We start from the raw sequence: 4,718 nt of genomic DNA, 5'->3' as shown, positions 1-4,718 counted from the left end.
CGGCGATAGGTCACATTTTGCCCATACCCCTTCCTTGTAGTTTTCAAAATATCCCAATCATCCCAAATTCGACCATTGAGAATTATTTTGGAGCCAAATTCTGGCTCTCTGCAAGTATTCGCAGTTTCAAATTACGACTTTTTATCCTAAATATCCCATATTTGTCGCTTGAAAATATGCCAATTACTGAAAGAAGCGTTGGGTCACATTTTGCCCAAACCCCCCTGCAATTTGCAAAATATCCCAAACATGCCAAATTCGACCTTTGAGCCATATTTTGGAGCCAAATTCTGGCTTCCTGCGCTTATTCGCTGTTTGAAATTACGATTTTTTATACCGAAAATATGCCAATTACTGAAAGCGGCGATGGATCACATTTTGCCCGAACCCTCCCTGCAGTTTTCAAAATATCCCAAACATCCCAAATTCAACGCTTTAGCCATAATTTGAAGCCAAATTCTGGCTCTCTGCACGTATTCGCAGTTTGAAATTACGACTTTTTATACCGAAAATATGCCAATTACTGAGAGCGGCGATGGATAACATTTTGCCCAAACTTTCCCTGCAGTATTCGAAATATCCCAAACATTCCAAATTCGACCCTTGACAATTATTTTGGAGTTAAATTCTGGCTCTCTGAAAGTTTTCGCAGTTTGAAATTACGACTTTCAAATTACAAACTGCGAATACCTGCATAGAGCCAGAATTTGGCTCCAAAATAATTCTCAATGGTCGAATTTGGGATGATTGGGATATTTTGAAAACTACAAGGAAGGGATATGGGCAAAATGTGACCTATCGCCGCTCTCAGTAATTCACATAGTATCGGGTATCTTCTTGAGGTTATCTTGAGATGATTTCGGGGCTTTTTAGTGTCCCCGCGGCCCGGTCCTCGACCAGGCCTCCACCTCCAGGAAGCAGCCCGTGACAGCTGACTAACTCCCAAGTACCTATTTTACTGCTAGGTAACAGGGGTAAAATAGGTACCTGGGAGTTAGTCAGCTGTGAAAAATTCACAATTTAATTTTTGTGAATAAAAAGTTTTGTGAAAAAGTCATTATTATACCAAATTTGAGGATTTTACCTTCGAATCATAGAGCGACGTTTCGTAGTTTTTAGACCCTAGAAAAGACGTATAAAGATGTTGCTTCCAATACAAATGATAAAAATCAATGTGTTTTCATTAAAATTAACTAAAATGTTCCTGATTTTCGGTTTATATTAACGATGGAAGATGTACACGTAAAACCGTTCTACTTCGACTGAAACGTCGATATATGCAATAAAAACAGATCTTCTCCCCTTTTGAATATCTTACTCAGTATTTTAACGAGAAACAAATAGTTGAGTGAAAATGAAGTGTTTAAGGTTAATTTCTAATCAATTATGTGTTTGCATTATTTTTATCGTATATTTAATGAATTAATAGCAATAAACTGAAAATTCACAAAAACGTGGAAAAACAGGAAAATATTGCCTAATTCGATAATATTTTGTTTATATCACATAAAGGAAAAGGGGATGATAAACGTCAAAATATTGCTGATTTCGATGATTTTTAGTACGAAACAAAATGCAAGAAAACTTGCTTTAAATGCAATATTATGCGAAAATCTGAGATTTGAAGGCCAAATCACATATCGTGATACTACATGAAATAGTATCGAAATATTGGTAAAATTAATATATTTACGTAATATCAAACTACATGAAAAACGTGAAAAAGTCATTATTATACCAAATTTGAGGATTTTAACTTCGAATAATAGAGTGACGTTTCGTATTTTTTAGACCCTAGAAAAGACGTATAAAGATGTTGCTTCCAATACAAATGATAAAAATCAACGTGTTTTCATCAAAATTAACTAAAATGTTCCTGATTTTCGGTTTATATTACCGATGGAAGATGCACACGTAAAACCGCTCTAATCCGGCTGAAACGTCGATATATGCAATAAAAACAGAACTTCTCCCCTTTTTATCTTACTCAGTATTTTAACGAGAAACAAATAGTTGAGTGAAAATGAAGTGTTTAAGGTTAATTTCTAATCAATTATGTGTTTGCATTATTTTTATCGTATATTTAATGAATTAATAGCAATAAACTGAAAATTCACAAAAACGTGGAAAAACAGGAAAATATTGCCTAATTCGATGATGTTTTGTTTATATCACATAAAGGAAAAGGGGATGATAAAGGGGATGATGTTCACCTTGTGAACCCCAAAAGAGCCCCAAAATCGTCAAAAGGGGATGATGTTCACCTTGTGAACCACATTTATTCCTGATAGAGTCTGTACGTACCAGAAATATCGAAGTTTAATAGCTTACCACGATTCCTACAACTTCTCTCACAAAGTGAAAATAGTCCCTTTCAGTACCATAAAAGTTAGTAAATTATTAACCTTCATGAGTCAAAAAAACACTCGAGTTGCTCTCTTTATATATTACTTCCGTGTATATTAATTTAAATGTCGAAAAATGCCCTCAATAATGTCTAAGTTGTCAACGTGTTGGTCTCCTTCTGGGCTTCACACTCCCCCTTCAGCTTCCAGTCAAGACGTCATCCTCCTCCTCCTCCTCAAATAGCCCAAACAAAAACCCATCCACACCAGGCAAATTTACGTCGGAGCTTTACCCTGTTTATTAACGCCCAAATACAATAATTACAGATATTATTTACTCAAACGTATCAAAGTTAACTGTTGCAGCCAAATATATATTTTGTTCAGCTGGAATATTGGAGCATTAAACCGCCGACGACATGTTACCAAATTACTCAATATAAATATAAGAACCAGCTTTGGAAAACTTGGCGACCCCAGAATGGCCTAGTCGGATGGGAATCTGTTCTCATGAGAACTGACGTGTGTTCGAGTCATTCAAAACGGCGTAACTACAGGGCATAGATTTGTGTGTCCCGTCCTGTAGCTGCGTCCGTCCATCTCGACTGTGAGGTCTCTGGGTAGCTAAAACTTGACCTGACCAGACCTGACCCTGGGATGTGGGGAAGGGTGGAAGTCCGGGGGCCCACGGACCCACACCTGGACCCGAGTTAGATTAGGTAAGGCGAGGTCAGGTCGTGTCAGGTCGTGTCGTGTCAGGTCGTGTCGTGTCAGGTCGTGTCGGGTCAGGTCGTGTCGGGTCAGGTCGTGTCGGGTCAGGTCGTGTCGGGTCAGGTCGTGTCGGGTCAGGTCGTGTCGGGTCGTGTCGTGTCGGGTCGTGTCGTGTCGGGTCGTGTCGTGTCAGGTCGTGTCGGGTCGGGTCGTGTCGGGTCAGGTCGTGTCGGGTCGTGTCGTGTCGTGTCGGGTCGTGTCGGGTCGGGTCGTGTCGGGTCAGGTCGTGTCGGGTCAGGTCGTGTCGGGTCAGGTCGTGTCGGGTCAGGTCGTGTCGGGTCAGGTCGTGTCGGGTCAGGTCGTGTCGGGTCAGGTCGGGTCATAAATAAATAAAAATAAATAAATAAAAATGAATAAATAAAAATGAATAAATAACGCACCGAATGTATCGCCGAATGTATCACCGAATGAATAATAACGAATAAAGCATAAATAAATATAAAAAAAAAATAAAAATAAAATAAAAATAAATAAATAAATAAAAATGAATAAATAAATCGCCGAATGAATCGTCACCGAACATAATCGTCGCGTAAATCGTCGGGTAAATCGTCGCGTAAATCGTCGGGTAAATCGTCGCGTAAATCGTCGCGTAAATCGTCGGGTAAATCGTCGCGTAAATCGTCGGATAAATCGTCGCGTAAATCGTCGGATAATTTTTACCCGTTTTTTACCCGTGTAAAAACGGGTAAACCCGACAGGTAAACCCGACGGGGTTTACCCGTCGTGTAAGTCGTCGAATAAATAAAATAAAATAAAATAGTCTAAAATCTGTTCTCATGATAACTGACGTGAAAACTGTAAACTAAACACGTCGGGTAAACTGTCAGGGTAAAGCGGCAGGTAAACCGTCTTTGTAAACCGTCGGGTAAACCGTCGGTTAAACCGTCATTGTAAACCGTCGGGTAAACCGTCATTATAAACCGTCGGGTAAATCGTCATTGTAAACCGTCGAGTAAACCGTCGGGTAAACCTTCGGGTATACCGTCATTGTAAACTGTCGGGTAAATCGTCGAGTAAACCGTCGGGTAAATCGTCCGGTCGGGTAAATGGACCGATCATAAAAGAAAATAAATGGTAAAACCATTTATTGTTTTGATTTTATATTTTATATTATATGATTATATGATTGATTTGATGTTATATGATATTTGATATTGATTGACGTCAATCAATCTTCGGCTATCCATAGAATCTATCGAAACTGATGCTCCTACAGGAGAGGACATCACAGAAATCTATCTGTGCCCTGTAGTTGCATCGGTTGCGACAGGCTCGAACGCAGGTTTATCCGGGTTAAGAACATGTTCTATCCGAACATGTTCGTCGACCATAATCGTCTTTACTTTTGCCATACCATAAATGAAAAGTAAATGGTCGGACCGAACATAATCATCGGGTAAACCGTCAGGTAAATCATCTGGTAAATCGTCGGGTAAATCGTCGGGTAAATCGTCGGGTAGAGCGGCGGGTAAATTGTCGGGTAAATCGTCGGGTAAAGCGTTGGGGAAAGCGTCGGGTAAATCGTCGGGTAAATAATCGGGTAAAGCGTCGCGTCGGGACAGGCCTGTCAGTGTGTTGCTGGAGACCCCTGCCAGTGTG

The sequence above is a fragment of the Procambarus clarkii genome, unplaced genomic scaffold (genome assembly GCF_040958095.1).
Source record: "Procambarus clarkii isolate CNS0578487 unplaced genomic scaffold, FALCON_Pclarkii_2.0 HiC_scaffold_96, whole genome shotgun sequence".
NCBI classification, from domain to species: Eukaryota; Metazoa; Arthropoda; class Malacostraca; order Decapoda; family Cambaridae; genus Procambarus; species Procambarus clarkii.
Note: the sequence above shows the minus strand (reverse complement) of the source record.